At 41.5% G+C, this 24,478-nt stretch overlaps 6 non-coding genes across 6 annotated transcripts; 1 reads left to right on the top strand and 5 right to left on the bottom strand.

Annotated features, from left to right (window-relative positions):
- Window positions 1-623: 623 nt before the first annotated feature.
- On the bottom strand, window positions 624-696 carry trnav-aac (transfer RNA valine (anticodon AAC)). The gene has a single exon. It is a non-coding gene; the product is annotated as a tRNA-Val (tRNA).
- Window positions 697-1,722: 1,026 nt separating this feature from the next.
- Window positions 1,723-1,795, bottom strand: trnav-aac (transfer RNA valine (anticodon AAC)). Its single transcript has one exon. It is a non-coding gene; the product is annotated as a tRNA-Val (tRNA).
- A 904-nt stretch (window positions 1,796-2,699) lies between these two features.
- On the bottom strand, window positions 2,700-2,772 carry trnav-aac (transfer RNA valine (anticodon AAC)). Its single transcript has one exon. It is a non-coding gene; the product is annotated as a tRNA-Val (tRNA).
- Window positions 2,773-3,352: 580 nt separating this feature from the next.
- trnav-cac (transfer RNA valine (anticodon CAC)) lies at window positions 3,353-3,425 on the bottom strand. The gene has a single exon. It is a non-coding gene; the product is annotated as a tRNA-Val (tRNA).
- Window positions 3,426-3,541: 116 nt separating this feature from the next.
- Window positions 3,542-3,613, top strand: trnad-guc (transfer RNA aspartic acid (anticodon GUC)). The gene has a single exon. It is a non-coding gene; the product is annotated as a tRNA-Asp (tRNA).
- A 16,576-nt stretch (window positions 3,614-20,189) lies between these two features.
- On the bottom strand, window positions 20,190-20,262 carry trnav-cac (transfer RNA valine (anticodon CAC)). The gene has a single exon. It is a non-coding gene; the product is annotated as a tRNA-Val (tRNA).
- Window positions 20,263-24,478: the final 4,216 nt, after the last annotated feature.

Raw genomic sequence — 24,478 nt, 5'->3', positions numbered from 1 at the left:
TCCGCGTGTGAGCCGAATGTGATAACCACTACACCATGGAAACAGACGCTGGCGTTTATCCTGTTGGCAGGATTGGCAAACAGCATAGCTGTCTGGCATTCACAAGTTTAGTGACAGTTTTACCTCTACGCCTGTCCAGGTCGCAAGCACAGAATCCTTTCCTCGTTAGTATAGTGGATAGTATCTCCTCCTGTCACGCGGAAGACTGGGGTTAGATTCCCCAACGGGGAGGTGGTGCCTGTGTGTTTTGCTTTTTGGATACTCAGTTTTCATTGCAAATACAAATAAAATTACCCTGTTTCCCACCCTGTTTCGAGTTGGGAACCTTCCGCGTGTGAGCCGAATGTGATAACCACTACACCATGGAAACAGACGCTGGCGTTTATCCTGTTGGCAGGATTGGAAAACAGCATAGCTGTCTGGCATTCCCTATTTTAGTGACAGTTTTCCTTCTATGCCTGTCCAGGTAGCAAACACAGAGTCCTTTCCTAGTTAGTATTGTGGATAGTATCTTCTCCTGTCACGCGGAAGACTGGGGTTAGATTCCCCAACGGGCACTTGGTACCTGTGCTATTGTATTTTTGGATATTCAGTTTTCATTGCAAATTCAAAGAAAATGGCCAAGTTTCCACCCGGTTTCGAGCTGGGGACCTTTCGCGTGTTAGGCGAATGTGATAACCACTACACCATGGAAACAGACGTAGGCGTTTATACTATTGGCAGGATTGGCAAACAGCATAGCTGTCTGGCATTCCCTATTTTAGTGACAGTTTTCCCTCTATGCCTGTCCATGTAGCATACACAGAGTCATTTCCTCGTTCGTATAGTGGATAGTATCTTCTCCTGTCACGCGGAAGACTGGGGTGAGATTCCCCAACGGGCACTTGGTACCTGTGCTATTGTATTTTTGGATACTCAGTTTTCATTGCAAATTCAAAGAAAATTGCCAAGTTTCCACACGGTTTCGAGCTGGGGACCTTTCGCGTGTTAGGCGAATGTGATAACCACTACACCATGGAAACAGACAATGGCGTTTACTCTGTTGGCCGGATTGGCAAACAGCATAGCTGTCTGGCATTCCCGATTTTAGTGACAGTTTTCCCGATATGCCTGTCCAGCTAGCAAACACAGAGTCCTTTCCTCGTTAGTATAGTGGGTAGTGTCTCCGCCTGCCACGTGCAAGACTGGGGTTTGATTCCCTGATGGGGAAGTGAGTGCAGCTGCAATCCAATTTTGGATACTCAGTTTTCATTGCAAATACAAAGAAAATTGCCCTGTTTCCCACCCGGTTTCGAGTTGGGGACCTTTCGTGTGTGAGGCGAATGTGATAACCACTACACCATGGAAACAGACGCTGGCGTTAGCCCTGTTGGCAGGATTGGCAAACAGCATAGCTGTCTTGCATTCCCGATTTTGAGTTGGTGACCTTTCGCGTTAGGCGAATGTGACAACCACTACACCATGGAAACAGACGCTGGCGTTTATACTGTTGGCAGGATTGGCAAACAGCATAGCTGTCTGGCATTCCCTATTTTAGTGACAGTTTTCCCTCTATGCCTGTCCATGTAGCATACACAGAGTCCTTTCCTCGTTAGTATTGTGGATAGTATCTTCTCCTGTCACGCGGAAGACTGGGGTTAGATTCCCCAACGGGCACTTGGTACCTGTGCTATTGTATTTTTGGATACTCAGTTTTCATTGCAAATTCAAAGAAAATTGCCAAGTTTCCACCCGGTTTCGAGCTGGGGACCATTCGCGTGTTAGGCGAATGTGATGACCACTACACCATGGAAACAGACGTAGGCGTTTATACTGTTGGCAGGATTGGCAAACAGCATAGCTGTCTGGCATTCCCTATTTTAGTGACAGTTTTCCCTCTATGCCTGTCCATGTAGCATACACAGTCATTTCCTCGTTCGTATAGTGGATAGTATCTTCTCCTGTCACGCGGAAGACTGGGGTGAGATTCCCCAACGGGCACTTGGTACCTGTGCTATTGTATTTTTGGATACTCAGTTTTCATTGCAAATTCAAAGAAAATTGCCAAGTTACCATCCGGTTTCGAGCTGGGGACCTTTCGCGTGTTAGGCGAATGTGATAACCACTACACCATGGAAACAGACAATGGCGTTTACTCTGTTGGCCGGATTGGCAAACAGCATAGCTGTCTGGCATTCCCGATATTAGTGACAGTTTTCCCGATATGCCTGTCCAGCAAGCACACACAGAGTCCTTTCCTCGTTAGTATAGTGGGTAGTGTCTCCGCCTGCCACGTGCAAGACTGGGGTTCGATTCCCTGATGGGGAAGTGAGTGCAGCTGCAATCCAATTTTGGATACTCAGTTTTCATTGCAAATACAAAGAAAATTGCCCTGTTTCCCACCCGGTTTCGAGTTGGGGACCTTTCGTGTGTGAGGCGAATGTGATAACCACTACACCATGGAAACAGACGCTGGAGTTAACCCTGTTGGCAGGATTGGCAAACAGCATAGCTGTCTGGCATTCCCTATTTTAGTGACAGTTTTCCCTCTATGCCTGTCCATGTAGCATACACAGAGTCCTTTCCTCGTTCGTATAGTGGATAGTATGTTCGCCTGTCACGCGGAAGACTGGGGTTCAATTCCCCAACGGGCACTTGATACCTGTGCGATTGTGTTTTTGGATACTCAGTTTTCATTGCAAATTCAAAAAAAATTGCCAAGTTTCCACCCGGTTTCGAGCTGGGGACCTTTCGCGTGTTAGGCGAATGTGATAACCACTACACCATGGAAACAGACACTGGCGTTTACTCTGTTGGCCGGATTGGCAAACAGCATAGCTGTATGGCATTCCCGATTTTAGTGACAGTTTTCCCTATATGCCTGTCCAGCTAGCAAACACAGAGTCCTTTCCTCGTTAGTATAGTGGATAGTGTCTCCGCCTGTCACGTGCAAGACTGGGGTTCGATTCCCTGATGGGGAAGTGAGTGCAGCTGCAATCCAAATTTGGATACTCAGTTTTCATTGCAAATACAAAGAAAATTGCCCTGTTTCCCACCTGGTTTCCAGTTGGGGACCTTTCGCGTGTGAGGCGAATGTGATAACCACTACACCATGGAAACAGATGCTGGCGTTTATACTGTTGGCAGGATTGGCAAACAGCATTGCTGTCTGGCATTCCCTATTTTAGTGACAGTTTTCCCTCTATGCCTGTCCATGAAGCATACACAGAGTCCTGTCCTCGTTCGTATAGTGGATAGTATCTTCTCCTGTCACGCGGAAGACTGGGGTTAGATTCCCCAACGGGCACTTGGTACCTGTGCTATTGTGTTTTTGGATACTCAGTTTTCATTGAAAATTCAAAGAAATTTGCCAAGTTTCCACCCGGTTTCGAGCTGGGGACCTTTCGCGTGTGAGGCGAATGTGATAACCACTACACCATGGAAACAGACACTGGCGTTTATCCTGTTGGCAGGATTGGCAAACAGCATAGCTGTCTGGCATTCACAAGTTTAGTGACAGTTTTACCTCTACGCCTGTCCAGGTCGCAAGCACAGAGTCCTTTCCTCGTTAGTATAGTGGATAGTATCTCCGCCTGTCACGCGGAAGACTGGGGTTCGATTCCCCAACGGGGAGGTGGTGCCTGTGTGTTTTGCTTTTTGGATACTCAGTTTTCATTGCAAATTCAAAGAAAATTGCCAAGTTTCCACCCGGTTTCGAGCTGGGGACCTTTCACGTGTTAGGCGAATGTGATAACCACTACACCATGGAAACAGACACTGGCGTTTACTCTGTTGGCCGGATTGGCAAACAGCATAGCTGTCTGGCATTTCCGCTTTTAGTGACAGTTTTCCCTCTACGCCTGTCCAGGTAGCAAGCACAGAGTCCTTTCCTCGTTAGTATAGTGGATAGTATCTCTGCCTGTCACGCGCAAGACTGTGGTTAGATTCCCTGAAGGGGAGGTGAGTGCAGGTGCAATTCAATTTTTGGATACTCAGTTTTCATTGCAAATACAAAGAAAACTAGAGCTGCGAGCAGCTATAAAGGGCCCTCGCAGCCCGGGCCACGTTGGGGTCCTTGCACGTTGTGGTACTTGCATGTTGGGGTACTGGCACATTGGGGTACTGGCATATTGGAAGCAAAATTTCTTTGAAAATGGCATAATAAACGTTTACATGTAGAATATTTTTTTGCCAGTGTGTGTGTCAAGCTCAACGGGTTTTGGTGATTGTTAAGACCTGCAAAAATCAGCGTCCTTTTTTATTTTTAGGCAATGAGTTGCCCTGATTGGTATTTTTTTGTAAAAGTGTATATACACATCATCGCTCGTTGTACTCATTGCACAATGTTACTTTTATTGTCCAAAGGGGCAATCAAAAATGAATAAAACAAAATGGAAACGTACATACGTTTGGATCGGTGTCAAGCCAGTGAACAATTTGAGTGGTGGAAACTAAAAGAATATTCATAAATGACTTAGTTATCACACTTATAATGAGTGTACATTTTTTGTACAAAATACCGTATGTGGGGTATTTATTTATTTTTTTATATAAGCCTCAAGGGCTAGGTGGCGCTGTATTTATAACTGAATGTTGTCATAGAGATACCTTCAGGCCTTGATTATAAGCATACATGTCAAGTGTGGGATTTTTTTTGGAGCATGTACCGTGGAGTTATTAAGCATATCCTTCATTCACGATATTGCTTTTAATGTCCATAGAGGCTATCAAAAATAAATAAAAATATATATATGTTTGGATAAGTCTGATGCCAGTGAACATTTTGAGTGGTGGAAACTAAAAGAATATTCAGAAATGACTTCGTTATCACACTTAGAATGAGTGTACATTTTTTGTACAAAATACCGTATGTGGGGTATTTTTTTTTATTCCTCAAGGGCTAGGTGGCGCTGCATATATAACTGAATGTTGTCACAGAGATAACTTCAGGCCTTGACGATAAACATACATGTCAAGTTTGGGATTTTTTGGAGCATGTACCGGGGAGTTATCAAGCATATCCTTTTTCATTGCGAAACACAAAATTTGATGCCCCGCCCTCATCATATAGTATTTCGAAAAGTCAAAATTTTTCCCCCTGTCGTTGGCTCAGGTCTTGACATGGTCCAGGCCAAGTCTTAACTCAGTCGGATGAAACGTGTAGGAGAAGTGGGCAAAAGTCTGCCCCCTGTGAATGTGCAAAAATCGTAAAAAATGGGACATTCAAAAATTCATAGCTCACTTCCTGTTCATTTTAGCATATGGGTCCAAGAGACTTTTTTGTAGGACTTGGGCTCCCTCATACACCTAAAAATATTCGTCGTTCTTGCTTAAACGTACAACCGGGGCTGCTTTGTTAAAAACTTCTAGGGGGCGCTATTGAGTCAATTTTGTAAAAAATAGCACAATCAACAATAAAATATGGCTCATTTTACCAGGCCAGATGTGTGTGCCAAGTTTCATGAGTTTCTGTGCATGTTTAGACCCTCAAAACTGGCGTTGTTTTCTTGGCGAACAGCGCTTAGCCACACCCACAGCAATTCGCGAAAACTCACAAACTTCGTGTTGTGACATCATGAAGGCCGAAACCCTCATCTGAGCAAATATGAGGTAGGTCCAGTTAACGTGTTTGGAGAAAAACGTAGAAGAAAATTCGTAAGAAAAAAAATTGCCACTAGGTGGCGCTATCAGTTAGATGAAATATAAGTCAGTAGATGTCTTTAGGGCTGGACTCTCATCAAATGTGTGAAATTTTGAGAAGATAGGATCATCTCGGTCAAGTTAATGCAGCTTTTATTTTCACGAAAAATCTTTAGACTTTGCGGCACCGTAGCGGCCACGCCCTTTGGCGAAAAGTTACAATATTCGGTGTGGGGCATGATCAACATCTTAAGGCTTTTCTGACCAATTTTCAAATGGATCCCTTCAACAAGCTCAGCACAGTAGCTAAAAACGTAAAGTATGACATTTATTGTAACCACTAGGTGGCGCTATATGTATAACTGAATTTTATCATATAGATGTTTTCAGGCCGTGACTATTACGTTGCCTGAGAAGTTTGAGATTTTTTGGAGCTTGAACATGGGAGTTATTAAGCATTTGCTCTTTCTCGACAAATGAAATTTTAAAGGCAATATTTGATGCCCCGCCCCCGTCATATAGTATTTCAAAAAGGCAAGATGTTTTGCCCAGTTGTTCTCTCAGGTCTTGAGATGATAAATGCCAAGTTTGAAGTCAATTGGATGAAAAATGTTTGCAAAGGGGGAAAAAGCATGACCACAGTGAATGTGCCAAAATAGGCCAAAATTGGACATAAAAAAATTCATAGCTCACTTCCTGTACATTTTAGCTACATGGTCCCAAGAGACTTTTTTGTGCGTCTCGGGGTACTACACGTGCCTGCCAATTTTTGTTGCTCTAGCTCAAACGTGCCGGGCTTAGTTTTTATTTTTCTACGCTAGGGGGCGCTATCGAGTCGCATTGTTATAACGACTTCATAATATCAAATTTTTCGCCGGACCTGAGGAGTGTGCAAAGTTCGGTGAGTTTTCGTGAATATTTAGGTACCCAAAATCGCGATTGTTTGCGGAGAATAAAGAAGAATAATAATAATAATAATAATAATAATAATAATAATAATAATAATTTTTACAAAAACAATAGGGACCTCGCAGCGGTCGCTGCTCGGGCCCTAATAATAATAATAATAATAATAATAATAATAACTAGAGCTGCGAGCAGCTATAAAGGGCCCTCGCAGCCCGGGCCACGTTGGAGTCCTTGCACGTTGGGGTACTTGCACGTTAGGGTACTGGCACGTTGGGGTACTGGCACGTTGGGGTACTGGCATATTGGAAGCAAAATTTCTTTGAAAATGGCATAATAAACGTTTACATGTAGAATATTTTTTTTGCCAGTGTGTGTCAAGCTCAACGGGTTTTGGTGATTGTTAAGACCTGCAAAAATCAGCGTCCTTTTTTATTTTTAGGCAATGAGTTGCCCTGATTGGTATTTTTTGTAAAAGTCTATATATACATCATCGCTCGTTGTACTCATTGCACAATGTTACTTTTATTGTCCAAAGGGGCAATCAAAAATGAATAAAACAAAATGGAAACGTACATACGTTTGGATCGGTGTGAAGCCAGTGAACAATTTGAGTGGTGGAAACTAAAAGAATATTCATAAATGACTTAGTCATCACACTTAGAATGAGTTTACATTTTTTTGTACAAAATACCGTATGTGGGTTTTTTTTTTTTATATAAGCCTCAAGGGCTAGGTGGCGCTGTATTTATAACTGAATGTTGTCATCGAGATACCTTCAGGCCTTGATTATAAGCATACATGTCAAGTGTGGGATTTTTTTTGGAGCATGTACCGTGGAGTTATTAAGCATATCCTTCATTCACGATATTGCTTTTAATGTCCACAGAGGCTATCAAAAATAACTAAAAATATATATATGTTTGGATAAGTCTGATGCCAGTGAACATATTGAGTGGTGGAAACTAAAAGAATATTCATAAATGACTTAGTTATCACACTTAGAATGAGTTTACATTTTTTGTACAAAATACCGTATGTGGGGTATTTTTTTTTATGCCTCAAGGGCTAGGTGGCGCTGCATATATAACTGAATGTTGTCATAGAGATAGCTTCAGGCCTTGACGATAAACATACATGTCAAGTTTGGGATTTTTTGGAGCATGTACCGGGGAGTTATTAAGCATATCCTTTTTCAGTGCGAAACACAAATTTTGATGCCCCGCCTTCATCATATAGTATTTCGAAAGGTCAAGATTTTTCCCCCTGTCGTTGGCTCAGGTCTTGACATGGTCCAGGTCAAGTCTTAACTCAGTCAGATGAAACGTGTAGGAGAAGTGGGCAAAAGTCTGCCCCCTGTGAATGTGCAAAAATCGTCAAAAATGGGACATTCAAAAATTCGTAGCTCACTTCCTGTTCATTTTAGCATATGGGTCCAAGAGACTTTTTTGTAGGTCTTGGGCTCCCTCATACACCTAAAAATATTCGTCGTTCTTGCTTAAACGTACAACCGGGGCTGCTTCGTTAAAAATTCTAGGGGGCGCTATTGAGTCATTTTTGTAAAAATAGCACAATCAACAATAAAATATGGCTCATTTTACCAGGCCAGATGTGTGTGCCAAGTTTCATGAGTTTCTGTGCATGTTTAGACCCTCAAAACTGGCGTTGTTTTCTTGGCGAACAGCGCTTAGCCACACCCACAGCAATTCGCGAAAACTCACAAACTTCGTGTTGTGACATCATGAAGGCCGAAACCCTCATCTGAGCAAATATGAGGTAGGTCCAGTTAACGTGTTTGGAGAAAAATGTAGAAGAAAATTCGTAATAAAAAAAATTGCCACTAGGTGGCGCTATCAGTTAGATGAAATATAAGTCAGTAGATGTCTTTAGGGCTGGACTCTCATCAAATGTGTGAAATTTTGAGAAGATAGGATCATCTCGGTCAAGTTAATGCAGCTTTTATTTTCACGAAAAATCTTCAGACTTTGCGTCACCGTAGCGGCCACGCCCTTTGGCGAAAAGTTACAATATTCGGTGTGGGGCATGATCAACATCTTAAGGCTTTTCTGACCAATTTTCAAATGGATCCCTTCAACAAGCTCAGCACAGTAGCTAAAAACGTAAAGTATGACATTTATTGTAACCACTAGGTGGCGCTATATGTATAACTGAATTTTATCATATAGATGTTTTCAGGCCGTGACTATTACGTTGCCTGAGAAGTTTGAGATTTTTTGGAGCTTGAACATGGGAGTTATTAAGCATTTGCTCTTTCTGGACAAATGAAATTTTAAAGGCAATATTTGATGCCCCGCCCCCGTCATATAGTATTTCAAAAAGGCAAGATGTTTTGCCCAGTTGTTCTCTCAGGTCTTGAGATGATAAATGCCAAGTTTGAAGTCAATTGGATGAAAAATGTTTGCAAAGGGGGAAAAAGCATGACCACAGTGAATGTGCCAAAATAGGCCAAAATTGGACATTAAAAAATTCATAGCTCATTTCCTGTACATTTTAGCTACATGGTCCCAATAGACTTTTTTGTGCGTCTCGGGGTGCTACACGTGCCTGCCAATTTTCGTTGCTCTAGCTCAAACGTGCCGGGCTTGGTTTTTATTTTTCTATGCTAGGGGGCGCTATGGAGTCGCGTTGTTATAACGACTTCATAATATCAAATTTTTCGCCGGACCTGAGGAGTGTGCAAAGTTCGGTGAGTTTTCGTGAATATTTAGGTACCCAAAATCGCGATTGTTTGCGGAGAATAAAGAAGAAGAATAATAATAATAATAATAATAATAATAATAATAATAATAATTTTTACAAAAACAATAGGGACCTCGCAGCGGTCGCTGCTCGGGCCCTAATAATAATAATAATAATAATAATAATAATAATTTTTACAAAAACAATAGGGACCTCGCAGCGGTCGCTGCTCGGGCCCTAACTAGAGCTGCGAGCAGCTATAAAGGGCCCTCGCAGCCCGGGCCACGTTGGGGTCTTTGCACGTTGTGGTACTTGCATGTTGGGGTACTGGCACATTGGGGTACTGGCATATTGGAAGCAAAATTTCTTTGAAAATGGCATAATAAACGTTTACATGTAGAATATTTTTTTGCCAGTGTGTGTGTCAAGCTCAACGGGTTTTGGTGATTGTTAAGACCTGCAAAAATCAGCGTCCTTTTTTATTTTTAGGCAATGAGTTGCCCTGATTGGTATTATTTTGTAAAAGTGTATATACACATCATCGCTCGTTGTACTCATTGCACAATGTTACTTTTATTGTCCAAAGGGGCAATCAAAAATGAATAAAACAAAATGGAAACGTACATACGTTTGGATCGGTGTCAAGCCAGTGAACAATTTGAGTGGTGGAAACTAAAAGAATATTCATAAATGACTTAGTTATCACACTTATAATGAGTGTACATTTTTTGTACAAAATACCGTATGTGGGGTATTTATTTATTTTTTTATATAAGCCTCAAGGGCTAGGTGGCGCTGTATTTATAACTGAATGTTGTCATAGAGATACCTTCAGGCCTTGATTATAAGCATACATGTCAAGTGTGGGATTTTTTTTGGAGCATGTACCGTGGAGTTATTAAGCATATCCTTCATTCACGATATTGCTTTTAATGTCCATAGAGGCTATCAAAAATAAATAAAAATATATATATGTTTGGATAAGTCTGATGCCAGTGAACATTTTGAGTGGTGGAAACTAAAAGAATATTCAGAAATGACTTCGTTATCACACTTAGAATGAGTGTACATTTTTTGTACAAAATACCGTATGTGGGGTATTTTTTTTTTATTCCTCAAGGGCTAGGTGGCGCTGCATATATAACTGAATGTTGTCACAGAGATAACTTCAGGCCTTGACGATAAACATACATGTCAAGTTTGGGATTTTTTGGAGCATGTACCGGGGAGTTATCAAGCATATCCTTTTTCATTGCGAAACACAAAATTTGATGCCCCGCCCTCATCATATAGTATTTCGAAAAGTCAAAATTTTTCCCCCTGTCGTTGGCTCAGGTCTTGACATGGTCCAGGCCAAGTCTTAACTCAGTTGGATGAAACGTGTAGGAGAAGTGGGCAAAAGTCTGCCCCTTGTGAATGTGCAAAAATCGTAAAAAATGGGACATTCAAAAATTCATAGCTCACTTCCTGTTCATTTTAGCATATGGGTCCAAGAGACTTTTTTGTAGGACTTGGGCTCCCTCATACACCTAAAAATATTCGTCGTTCTTGCTTAAACGTACAACCGGGGCTGCTTTGTTAAAAACTTCTAGGGGGCGCTATTGAGTCAATTTTGTAAAAAATAGCACAATCAACAATAAAATATGGCTCATTTTACCAGGCCAGATGTGTGTGCCAAGTTTCATGAGTTTCTGTGCATGTTTAGACCCTCAAAACTGGCGTTGTTTTCTTGGCGAACAGCGCTTAGCCACACCCACAGCAATTCGCGAAAACTCACAAACTTCGTGTTGTGACATCATGAAGGCCGAAACCCTCATCTGAGCAAATATGAGGTAGGTCCAGTTAACGTGTTTGGAGAAAAACGTAGAAGAAAATTCGTAAGAAAAAAAATTGCCACTAGGTGGCGCTATCAGTTAGATGAAATATAAGTCAGTAGATGTCTTTAGGGCTGGACTCTCATCAAATGTGTGAAATTTTGAGAAGATAGGATCATCTCGGTCAAGTTAATGCAGCTTTTATTTTCACGAAAAATCTTTAGACTTTGCGGCACCGTAGCGGCCACGCCCTTTGGCGAAAAGTTACAATATTCGGTGTGGGGCATGATCAACATCTTAAGGCTTTTCTGACCAATTTTCAAATGGATCCCTTCAACAAGCTCAGCACAGTAGCTAAAAACGTAAAGTATGACATTTATTGTAACCACTAGGTGGCGCTATATGTATAACTGAATTTTATCATATAGATGTTTTCAGGCCGTGACTATTACGTTGCCTGAGAAGTTTGAGATTTTTTGGAGCTTGAACATGGGAGTTATTAAGCATTTGCTCTTTCTCGACAAATGAAATTTTAAAGGCAATATTTGATGCCCCGCCCCCGTCATATAGTATTTCAAAAAGGCAAGATGTTTTGCCCAGTTGTTCTCTCAGGTCTTGAGATGATAAATGCCAAGTTTGAAGTCAATTGGATGAAAAATGTTTGCAAAGGGGGAAAAAGCATGACCACAGTGAATGTGCCAAAATAGGCCAAAATTGGACATAAAAAAATTCATAGCTCACTTCCTGTACATTTTAGCTACATGGTCCCAAGAGACTTTTTTGTGCGTCTCGGGGTACTACACGTGCCTGCCAATTTTTGTTGCTCTAGCTCAAACGTGCCGGGCTTAGTTTTTATTTTTCTACGCTAGGGGGCGCTATCGAGTCGCATTGTTATAACGACTTCATAATATCAAATTTTTCGCCGGACCTGAGGAGTGTGCAAAGTTCGGTGAGTTTTCGTGAATATTTAGGTACCCAAAATCGCGATTGTTTGCGGAGAATAAAGAAGAAGAAGAAGAAGAATAATAATAATAATAATAATAATAATAATAATAATAATAATAATAATAATAATAATTTTTACAAAAACAATAGGGACCTCGCAGCGGTCGCTGCTCGGGCCCTAATAATAATAATAATTTTTACAAAAACAATAGGGACCTCGCAGCGGTCGCTGCTCGGGCCCTAATTACCCTGTTTCCCACCCGGTTTCGAGTTGGGAACCTTTCGCGTGTGAGCCGAATGTGATAACCACTACACCATGGAAACAGACACTGGCGTTTATCCTGTTGGCAGGATTGGCAAACAGCATAGCTGTCTGGCATTCACAAGTTTAGTGACAGTTTTACCTCTACGCCTGTCCAGGTCGCAAGCACAGAATCCTTTCCTCGTTAGTATAGTGGATAGTATCTCCTCCTGTCACGCGGAGGACTGGGGTTCGATTCCCCAACGGGGAGGTGGTGCCTGTGTGTTTTGCTTTTTGGATACTCAGTTTTCATTGCAAATACAAAGAAAACTAGAGCTGCGAGCAGCTATAAAGGGCCCTCGCAGCCCGGGCCACGTTGGGGTACTTGCACGTTGGGGTACTTGCACGTTGGGGTACTGGCACGTTGGGGTACTGGCAAGTTTAGGTACGGCACATTGGAAGCAGAATTTCTTTGAAAATGGCATGATAAACCTTGACATGTGGATTTTTTTTTTTTTTGTAAAAATACCGTTAAGTTGGTGTATTTTTTTTATGCCTCTAGGGCTAGGTGGCGCTGTATATATAATGGAATGTTGTCATAGGGATACCTTCAAGCCTTGACTCTAAACATACATGTCAAGTGTGGGATTTTTTTGGAGCATGTACCGTGGAGTTATTAAGCATATCCTTCATTCACGATATTGCTTTTAATGTCCATAGAGGCTATCAAAAATAAATAAAAAAGTACATGTTTGGATAAGTCTAATGCCAGTGAACATTTTGAGTGGTGGAAAGTAAAAGAATATTCATAAATGACTTAGTTATCACACTTAGAATGAGTTTACATTTTTTGTACAAAATACCGTATGTGGGGTATTTTTTTGTTTTGCCTCAAGGGCGAGGTGGCGCTGCATATATAACTGAATGTTGTCATAGAGATACCTTCAGGCCTTGACGATAAACATACATGTCAAGTTTGGGATTTTTTGGAGCATGTATCGGGGAGTTATTAAGCATATCCTTTTTCAGTGCGAAACACAAATTTTGATGCCCCGCGCTCATCATATAGTATTTCCAAAAGTCAAGATTTTTCCGTCTGTTGTTGGCTCAGGTCTTGGCATGGTCCAGGTCAAGTCATAAGTCAGTCGGATAAAACATGTAGGAGAAGTGGGCAAAAGTATGCCCCCTGAAAATGTGCAAAAATCGTCAAAAATGGGACATTCAAAAATTCGTACCTCACTTCCTGTTCATTTTAGCATATGGGTCCAAGAGACTTTTTTGTAGGTCTTTGGCTCCCTCATACACGTAAACATTTTCGTAGATCTTGCTTAAACGTAGAATCGGGGCTGCTTCGTTAAAAATTTCTAGGGGGCGCTATTGAGTCATTTTTGTAAAAATAGTACAATCAACAATAAAATATTGTTCATTTTACCAGGCCAGATGTGTGTGCCAAGTTTCAGGAGTTTCTGTGCATGTTTAGACCCTCAAAACTGGCATTGTTTTCTTGGCGAACAGCGCTTAGCCACGCCCACAGCAATTCGCGAAAACTCACAAACTTCGTGTTGTGACATCATGAAGGCCGAAACCCTCATCTGAGCAAATATGAGGTAGGTCCAGTTAACGTGTTTGGAGAAAAACGTAGAAGAAAATTCGTAAGAAAAAAAATTGCCACTAGGTGGCGCTATCAGTTAGATGAAATGTAAGTTAGTAGATGTCTTTAGAGCTGGACTCTCATCAAATGTGTGAAATTTTGAGAAGATAGGATCATCTCGGTCAAGTTAATGCAGCTTTTATTGTCACGAAAAATCTTCAGACTTTGCGTCACCGTAGCGGCCACGCCCTTTGGCGAAAAGTTACAATATTCGGTGTGGGGCATCATCAACATCTTAAGGCTTTTCTGACCAATTTTCAACTGGATCCCTTCAACGAGCTCGGCACAGTAGCTAAAAACGTAAAGTATGACATTTATTGTTACCACTAGGTGGCGCTATATGTATAACTGAATTTTATCATATAGATGCTTTCAGGCCGTGACTATTACGTTGCCTGAGAAGTTTGAGATTTTTTGGAGCTTGAACATGGGAGTTATCACACTTAGAATGAGTTGACATTTTTTGTACAAAATACCGTATGTGGGGTATTTTTTTTTCACGCCTGAAGGGCTAGGTGGCGCTGCATATATAACTGAATTTTGTCATAGAGATACCTTCAGGCTTTGACTATAAACATACATGTCAAGTTTGGGATTTTTTGGAGCATGTACCGGGGAGTTATTAAGCATATCCTTTTTCAGTGCGAAACACAAAATTTGATGCCCCGCCCTCATCATATAGTATTTCCAAAAGTCAAGATTTTTCTGCCTGTAGTTGGCTCAGGTCTTGACATGGTCCAGGTCAAGTCTAAAGTCAGTCGGATGAAATGTGTAGGAGAAGTGGGCAAAAGTATGCCCCCTGAAAATGTGCAAAAATCGTCAAAAATGGGACATTCAAAAATTCATAGCTCACTTCCTGTTCATTTTAGCACATGGGTCCAAGAGACTTTTTTGTAGGTCTTGGACTCCCTCATACACCTAAAAATTTTCGTAGATCTTGCTTAAACGTACAATCGGGGCTGCTTCGTTAAAGATTTCTAGGGGGCGCTATTGAGTCATTTTTGTAAAAATAGGACAATACATGATAAAATATTGCTCATTTTGCCAGGCCAGATGTGTGTGCCAAGTTTCATGAGTTTCTGCGCATGTTTAGACCATCAAAACTAGCGTTGTTTTCTTGGCGAACAGTGCTTAGCCACGCCCACAGCGATTCGCGAAAACTCACAAACTTCGTGTTGTGACATCATGAAGGCCGAAACCCCCATCTGAGCAAATATGAGGTTGGTCCAGTTAACGTGTTTGGAGAAAAATGTACAAGAAAATTCGTAAGAAAAAAAATTGCCACTAGGTGGCGCTATCAGTTAGATGAAATATAAGTTCGTAGATGTCTTTAGGGCTGGACTCTCATCAAATGTGTGAAATTTTGAGAAGATAGGATCATCTCGGTCAAGTTCATGCAGGTTTTATTGTCACGAAAAATCTTCAGACTTTGCGTCACCGTAGCGGCCACGCCCTTTGGCGAAAAGTTACAATATTCGGTGTGGGGCATCATCAACATCTTAAGGCTTTTCTGACCAATTTTCAACTGGATCCCTTCAACGAGCTCAGCACAGTAGCTAAAAACGTAAAGTATGACATTTATTGTAACCACTAGGTGGCGCTATATGTATAACTGAATTTTTTCATATAGGTGTTTTCAGGCCGTGACTATTACGTTGCCTGAGAAGTTTGAGATTTTTTGGAGCTTGTACATGGGAGTTATTCAGCATTTGCTCTTTCTGGACAAATGAAATTTTAAAGGCAATATTTGATGCCCCGCCCCCGTCATATAGTATTTCGAAAACGCAAGATTTTTTGCCTAGTTTTTCTCTTAAGTCTTGAGATGATAAATGCCAAGTTTGAAGTCAATTGGATGAAAAATGTTTGCATAGGGGGAAAAAGCATGACCACAGTGAATGTGCCAAAATAGGCCAAAATTGGACATAAAAAAATTCATAGCTCACTTCCTGTACATTTTAGCTACATGGTCCCAATAGACTTTTTTGTGCGTCTCGGGGTGCTACACGTGCCTGCCAATTTTCGTTGCTCTAGCTCAAACGTGCCGGGCTTGGTTTTTATTTTTCTACGCTAGGGGGCGCTATAGAGTCGCGTTGTTATAACGACTTCATAATATCAAATTTTTCGCCGGACCTGAAGAGTGTGCAAAGTTCGGTGAGTTTTCGTGAATGTTTAGGTACCCAAAATCGCGATTGTTTGCGGAGAATAAAGAATAATAATAATAATAATAAAAAATTTTACAAAAACAATAGGGACCTCGCAGCGGTCGCTGCTCGGGCCCTAATAATAATAATAATAATAATAATAATAATAACTAGAGCTGCGAGCAGCTATAAAGGGCCCTCGCAGCCCGGGCCACGTTGGGGTCCTTGCACGTTGGGGTACTTGCACGTTGGGGTACTGGCACGTTGGGGTACTGGCATATTGGAAGCAAAATTTCTTTGAAAATGGCATAATAAACGTTTACATGTAGAATATTTTTTTGCCAGTGTGTGTGTCAAGCTCAACGGGTTTTGGTGATTGTTAAGACCTGCAAAAATCAGCGTCCTTTTTTATTTTTAGGCAATGAGTTGCCCTGATTGGTATTTTTTTGTAAAAGTGTATATACACATCATCGCTCGTTGTACTCATTGCACAATGTTACTTTTATTGTCCAAAGGGGCAATCAAAAATGAATAAAACAAAATGGAAACATACATACGTTTGGATCGGTGTGAAGCCAGTGAACAATTTGAGTGGTGGAAACTAAAAGAATATTCATAAATGACTTAGTTATCACACTTAGAATGAGTGTACATTTTTTTGTACAAGATACCGTATGTGGGGTATTTATTTTTTTTTTATATATAAGCCTCAAGGGCTAGGTGGCGCTGTATTTATAACTGAATGTTGTCATAGAGATACCTTCAGGCCTTGATTATAAGCATACATGTCAAGTGTGGGATTTTTTTTTGGAGCATGTACCGTGGAGTTATTAAGCATATCCTTCATTCACGATATTGCTTTTAATGTCCATAGAGGCTATCAAAAATAAATAAAAATATATATATGTTTGGATAAGTCTGATGCCAGTGAACATTTTGAGTGGTGGAAACTAAAAGAATATTCATAAATGACTTAGTTATCACACTTAGAATGAGTTTACATTTTTTGTACAAAATACCGTATGTGGGGTATTTTTTTTTCATGCCTCAAGGGCTAGGTGGCGCTGCATATATAACTGAATGTTGTCATAGAGATAGCTTCAGGCCTTGACGATAAACATACATGTCAAGTTTGGGATTTTTTGGAGCATGTACCGGGGAGTTATCAAGCATATCCTTTTTCAGTGCGAAACACAAATTTTTATGCCCCGCCTTCATCATATAGTATTTCGAAAAGTCAAGATTTTTCCCCCTGTCGTTGGCTCAGGTCTTGACATGGTCCAGGTCAAGTCTTAACTCAGTCAGATGAAACGTGTAGGAGAAGTGGGCAAAAGTCTGCCCCCTGTGAATGTGCAAAAATTGTCAAAAATGGGACATTCAAAAATTCATAGCTCACTTCCTGTTCATTTTAGCAAATGGGTCCAAGAGACTTTTTTGTAGGTCTTGGGCTCCCTCATACACCTAAAAATATTCGTCGTTCTTGCTTAAACGTACAACCGGGGCTGCTTCGTTAAAAACTTCTAGGGGGCGCTATTGAGTCATTTTTGTAAAAATAGCACAATCAACAATAAAATATTGCTCATTTTACCAGGCCAGATGTGTGTGCCAAGTTTCATGAGTTTCTGTGCATGTTTAGACCCTCAAAACTGGCGTTGTTTTCTTGGCGAACAGCGCTTAGCCACACCCACAGCAATTCGCGAAAACTCACAAACTTCGTGTTGTGACATCATGAAGGCCGAAACCCTCATCTGAGCAAATATGAGGTAGGTCCAGTTAACGTGTTTGGAGAAAAACGTAGAAGAAAATTCGTAAGAAAAAAAATTGCCACTAGGTGGCGCTATCAGTTAGATGAAATATAAGTCAGTAGATGTCTTTAGGGCTGGACTCTCATCAAATGTGTGAAATTTTGAGAAGATAGGATCATCTCGGTCAAGTTAATGCAGCTTTTATTTTCACGAAAAATCTTCAGACTTTGCGTCACCGTAGCGGCCACGCCCTTTGGCGAAAAGTTACAATATTCGGTGTGGGGCATGATCAACATCTTAAGGCTTTTCTGACCAATTTTCAAATGGATCCCTTCAACAACCTCAGCACAGTAGCTAAAAACGTAAAGTATGACATTTATTGTAACCACTAGGTGGCGCTATATGTATAACTGAATTTTATCATATAGATGTTTTCAGGCCGTGACTATTACGTTGCCTGAGAAGTTTGAGATTTTTTGGAGCTTGAACATGGGAGTTATTAAGCATTTGCTCTTTCTGGACAAATGAAATTTTAAAGGCAATATTTGATGCCCCGCCCCCGTCATATAGTATTTCAAAAAGGCAAGATGTTTTGCCCAGTTGTTCTCTCAGGTCTTGAGATGATAAATGCCAAGTTTGAAGTCAATTGGATGAAAAATGTTTGCAAAGGGGGAAAAAGCATGACCACAGTGAATGTGCCAAAATAGGCCAGAATTGGACATAAAAAAATTCATAGCTCACTTCCTGTACATTTTAGCTACATGGTCCCAATAGACTTTTTTGTGCGTCTCCGGGTGCTACACGTGCCTGCCAATTTTCGTTGCTCTAGCTCAAACGTGCCGGGCTTGGTTTTTATTTTTCTACGCTAGGGGGCGCTATAGAGTCGCGTTGTTATGACGACTTCATAATATCAAATTTTTCGCCGGGCCTGAGGAGTGTGCAAAGTTCGGTGAGTTTTCGTGAATGTTCAGGTACCCAAAATCGGGATCGTTTGCGGAGAATAAAGAAGAAGAAGAAGAATAATAATAATAATAATAATAATAATAATAATAATAATAATAATAATTTTTACAAAAACAATAGGGACCTCGCAGCGGTCGCTGCTCGGGCCCTAATTACCCTGTTTCCCACCCTGTTTCGAGTTGGGAACCTTCCGCGTGTGAGCCGAATGTGATAACCACTACACCATGGAAACAGACGCTGGCGTTTATCCTGTTGGCAGGATTGGAAAACAGCATAGCTGTCTGGCATTCCCTATTTTAGTGACAGTTTTCCTTCTATGCCTGTCCAGGTAGCAAACACAGAGTCCTTTCCTCGTTAGTATTGTGGATAGTATCTTCTCCTGTCACGCGGAAGACTGGGGTTAGATTCCCCAACGGGCACTTGGTACCTGTGCTATTGTATTTTTGGATACTCAGTTTTCATTGCAAATTCAAAGAAAATTGCCAAGTTTCCACCCGGTTTCGAGCTGGGGACCATTCGCGTGTTTGGCGAATGTGATGACCACTACACCATGGAAACAGACGTAGGCGTTTATACTGTTGGCAGGATTGGCAAACAGCATAGCTGTCTGGCATTCCCTATTTTAGTGACAGTTTTCCCTCTATGCCTGTCCATGTAGCATACACAGAGTCATTTCCTCGTTCGTATAGTGGATAGTATCTTCTCCTGTCACGCGGAAGACTGGGGTGAGATTCCCCAACGGGCACTTGGTACCTGTGCTATTGTATTTTTGGATACTCAGTTTTCATTGCAAATTCAAAGAAAATTGCCAAGTTTCCACACGGTTTCGAGCTGGGGACCTTTCGCGTGTTAGGCGAATGTGATAACCACTACACCATGGAAACAGACAATGGCGTTTACTCTGTTGGCCGGATTGGCAAACAGCATAGCTGTCTGGCATTCCCGATTTTAGTGACAGTTTTCCCGATATGCCTGTCCAGCTAGCAAACACAGAGTCCTTTCCTCGTTAGTATAGTGGATAGTGTCTCCGCCTGTCACGTGCAAGACTGGGGTTCGATTCCCTGATGGGGAAGTGAGTGCAGCTGCAATCCAAATTTGGATACTCAGTTTTCATTGCAAATACAAAGAAAATTGCCCTGTTTCCCACCTGGTTTCCAGTTGGGGACCTTTCGCGTGTGAGGCGAATGTGATAACCACTACACCATGGAAACAGATGCTGGCGTTTATACTGTTGGCAGGATTGGCAAACAGCATTGCTGTCTGGCATTCCCTATTTTAGTGACAGTTTTCCCTCTATGCCTGTCCATGAAGCATACACAGAGTCCTGTCCTCGTTCGTATAGTGGATAGTATCTTCTCCTGTCACGCGGAAGACTGGGGTTAGATTCCCCAACGGGCACTTGGTACCTGTGCTATTGTGTTTTTGGATACTCAGTTTTCATTGAAAATTCAAAGAAATTTGCCAAGTTTCCACCCGGTTTCGAGCTGGGGACCTTTCGCGTGTGAGGCGAATGTGATAACCACTACACCATGGAAACAGACACTGGCGTTTATCCTGTTGGCAGGATTGGCAAACAGCATAGCTGTCTGGCATTCACAAGTTTAGTGACAGTTTTACCTCTACGCCTGTCCAGGTCGCAAGCACAGAATCCTTTCCTCGTTAGTATAGTGGATAGTATCTCCTCCTGTCACGCGGAAGACTGGGGTTCGATTCCCCAACGGGGAGGTGGTGCCTGTTTGTTTTGCTTTTTGGATACTCAGTTTTCATTGCAAATACAAAGAAAATTACCCTGTTTCCCACCCTGTTTCGAGTTGGGAACCTTCCGCGTGTGAGCCGAATGTGATAACCACTACACCATGGAAACAGACGCTGGCGTTTATCCTGTTGGCAGGATTGGAAAACAGCATAGCTGTCTGGCATTCCCTATTTTAGTGACAGTTTTCCTTCTTTGCCTGTCCAGGTAGCAAACACAGAGTCCTTTCCTCGTTAGTATTGTGGATAGTATCTTCTCCTGTCACGCGGAAGACTGGGGTTAGATTCCCCAACGGGCACTTGGTACCTGTGCTATTGTATTTTTGGATACTCAGTTTTCATTGCAAATTCAAAGAAAATTGCCAAGTTTCCACCCGGTTTCGAGCTGGGGACCATTCGCGTGTTTGGCGAATGTGATGACCACTACACCATGGAAACTGAACAGGCCCTTAAACCTGATGGCAAACAGCATAGCTGGCTGGCATTCCCAATTTTAGTGACAGTTTCCCCTCGACACCTGTCCAGGTAGCAAAAGCAAGTCCTTTCCTCGTTGGTGTAGTGGATAGTATCTCCACTTTTCACGCGGAAGACCGGGGTTCGATTCCCTCATGGGGGGGTTGACGCATGTACAATTCACTTTTTGGGTACTCAGTTTTCATTGCAAATACAAAGAAAATTGCAGTTGCCTTTTTGGAAACTATCGAGAATACTATAGAGAAACAAAGCTGAGTACGCCATCAAACGGACCAATCACGAGCAATGTTATGAGCCACCAGTTATGGCGTTCAAGACTTGACGACGTGGGTGCAGCACCCTTGCCACGAGCAACGCAGTACTTGACTTTAATGACTGGTGTCAATCACGTGATGTACGCCGGTCTTTAACGCAAGGGAAAACATATAAATATGAACCAGGCTTAACCCTGAACAGCAAGTTGACCTACCCTGACATCGGGAATGCTGCGTTTTCAGTTCCAGGACAGCTGATTTGAGTTAGTTTGATCAACGCAGAGCAGTTTCACCTCGAGTTACCACCATAGGCTGTCAGGTCACACACATTTTCGTTCAGTTTCGCTCCACTACCAGGGGCACTAAATAATCTTTACTTCATAAAATAGATTTATTAGTAGTAAGTAAGAATCCGTGGAGTTCACCCTCTGAAAACCTGCCAATTTTGTGTTTTTGGTGGTGAAACCCCGGCACTATTTTGCGATGAGGCGCAGTGATCTCTCGTGTGGGCGTAGTGCCATTAGGTCGAGAGTGGTGTGATTTAGGTCACATGAGCCAATCAGGTAGCTGCTGCTTTCTCCTCAGCATATAGCAACCGCATATCAAAAATGGCGACCACAACGTCGGAGAGCGAAGAAGAGCGAAAGGAGAAAAAAGTTAAAAAGAAAGTGGGGAAAAAACTTCGTTCCCGTTCAGGTTTGCCCATCGCTTCAGCTGCCCCCTTCCTTCCAGCCATCTGCTTCATTTGTAAAAATACATTTCAAAGTATACTCGTCTGGGATCGGAAGGCACACGGAAGAGGGATCATCTCGCCAAAGCAGAAGCATTGTCGGCAGGTATGTGCTACACACACGTGTGCCCATTTCTGTTATTAATGTGACCGATATTTAGTATAGGGTTGAAAATAATTTGTTGCTAGGTTAAGTTTTAAGGCTATAGCTTAGTAAAAATGCGAGCTGCTGAATGATTTATCGAGTGAATCCAACAGTGGTTAACAAACTCGGGTTAGCTGTCCCCATCAGTCATAATAGAGAGTCACAGCTACACCCTCCCTTTCCCCCAAACTCTCTCTCACCAACCTCAACAAACACTTTCCTTGTAAATCCGTGATGTGCATATACTGTAAAAAGAGGTGATGTGACAATAACACTTATAATGTAATTCTTTTTTGTGTAAAGGCGGGTTGCTGCAGGCAGCTGAGATGAAGAAATGACTGTTCCATTCTTCTGCATATTCATTTAGAGACAGCATTAATTAGAAAGCATGACTCTTTGCACATGTTAAGTGAGTGTGTGTGTGTTTCAGACAACCCTATGCTGAGAGCTACAAACTCTTTTGTGAACAAGTCATCCGTCAAAGGATTATAGTTGACAAAGATGTGAGGAGAATGGACAAGCTAAGAGGTGTGTGAACAGTGTTAAGAAACACGGGAATCTTGATGCTTCAGACTACAGGTAACGTATAAATCTTCACACTGAAAAACATTGACCGAAATCTATGGGGAGAGATTTGTCTAAAATCTCACTGTTTCAGAGAAAAATAGCTTGCTGACAAGCTCAGTTTAAAGCCCCAGTGTGTAGCTCACGACCGCCATCTCTCGGTCAAACAAGATAATGCAATGATTTTAAGCACACGAACTACGGCGTCCCAGAGAGACCCTACTTCAACAGCCTACCACCAATTTCACCGGAACAGAACGCAAACAACTTCTGGTATTCCCTCGAGTGATGACGTAAGTGAATTGCATTTGTTAGACATACTGTACAGATCCCTAATAATTGTGATTTAGTCATTTAATTTCAGAATTAATATTTTTGTCGGCATTGTTTGGAAATACTGTACGTCAGCTAATGATAATGGCTATCTATGTTCATATTTGTTAGTGCAACTAAACCATGCAACAGAGAACACACAGTTATGTTATGTTTTATAGACATGTGGACCATCTCAAAGGGGGCGATGAGGGGGCGAGGGAGACGACGAGAAAGAGAACGCGGTGTCTCGTAACGTACAATTATGTCATCATGGAAAAATAATTCCATTCGAGCATGCATGTGAATGGCTCAAAACATACCTTTGCTTGGAATATGTGGTATTTAGATTACATCGTTTGCTGATATGTTTAGTATATCGTACAAAAATAATGGTGTTAACTGAACTACACATCTGCAACTCAGACTCGTAACCCCCCGCCCCCGCCCCCCCCTTGTCTTGTTGCTACTAACCACTCAGAAAAGTGCTGCTTACAAAAACATTTGAAACCCTTTACTCAGATATCGATTTGTCACCATGTTGAACAATTTTACCTAATAAATATCACTAAGCAACTTAATTAGTTTTGATTGAAGATACAACAGCTTCCTTGTACTTCGATGTGCAGGAATTTACATGGCTTTCACAAATAGTCTTGCTCATGTAATAATGTACTTCATTGGCTCAGTGACTTTCAGTTCATTGTTTGGTACCTCATCTGACATACAATTGTTACCTTCTTGCAGAGACTCGTACAGGAAATGACCATGGAGGAACATGAAGATATCCAAGTCCAGCTGATAGACTGACACCAAGAAATACTTTTTGACACATTGCTGACACATCAGCACCACCATGATTTCCTGTACCTGGATCCCACATCAGCACCACCATGATTTCCTGTACCTGGATCCCAGACTGCAGCACCTTGGTGGACTTGTAGCAAATAAGTGACACTTTCCCAGATCCTTGAGGACAATACAAAGGTTTTTTACCTGGCATATAATTAGTCCATGTCTGACACTTGTTGTTGTAGTTTGTATAACTTGTATATTGTTGTTGTGTGTTAATTTGTACATTTTGAATAACTAAAAAAATACTATTTCCTTTGGCGTCAACATGCAGTGTTCATTCGACACCTAACCTAACACTATTTTACATGACCAGAAATGTAAAACATCAAAAGCCTGGAGAATTATTATAAATGCTTGCAATGACAAGGAATTCTTCATTGGCCAATGAATGTAAGGTACAGTACATGAAAATGAATGAATAAAATAAAGTAAAATAAAAGTCTACATGAAATGAACATATTAACTAAAAAAAAAAAAAAATGCTGTTAGAATATAATGAGCTACATGAATTGCAGTTGTTCCAGAATTTTACCAATACGCTGTGCATTTCAAAATATGGAAAATAGACATACAGGTTTGGGCCAAAAGTAGTGTTACAGAGCAGGTATGTGTTGTACACAGCTAAAATATCTGATTAACTCAATACCATGATGTGTTTTTTTTTTTT

This window comes from Festucalex cinctus, chromosome 19, assembly GCF_051991245.1.
Source record: "Festucalex cinctus isolate MCC-2025b chromosome 19, RoL_Fcin_1.0, whole genome shotgun sequence".
In the NCBI taxonomy this organism is placed as follows: domain Eukaryota; kingdom Metazoa; phylum Chordata; class Actinopteri; order Syngnathiformes; family Syngnathidae; genus Festucalex; species Festucalex cinctus.
This window is presented reverse-complemented; position numbering and strand designations above follow the sequence as displayed.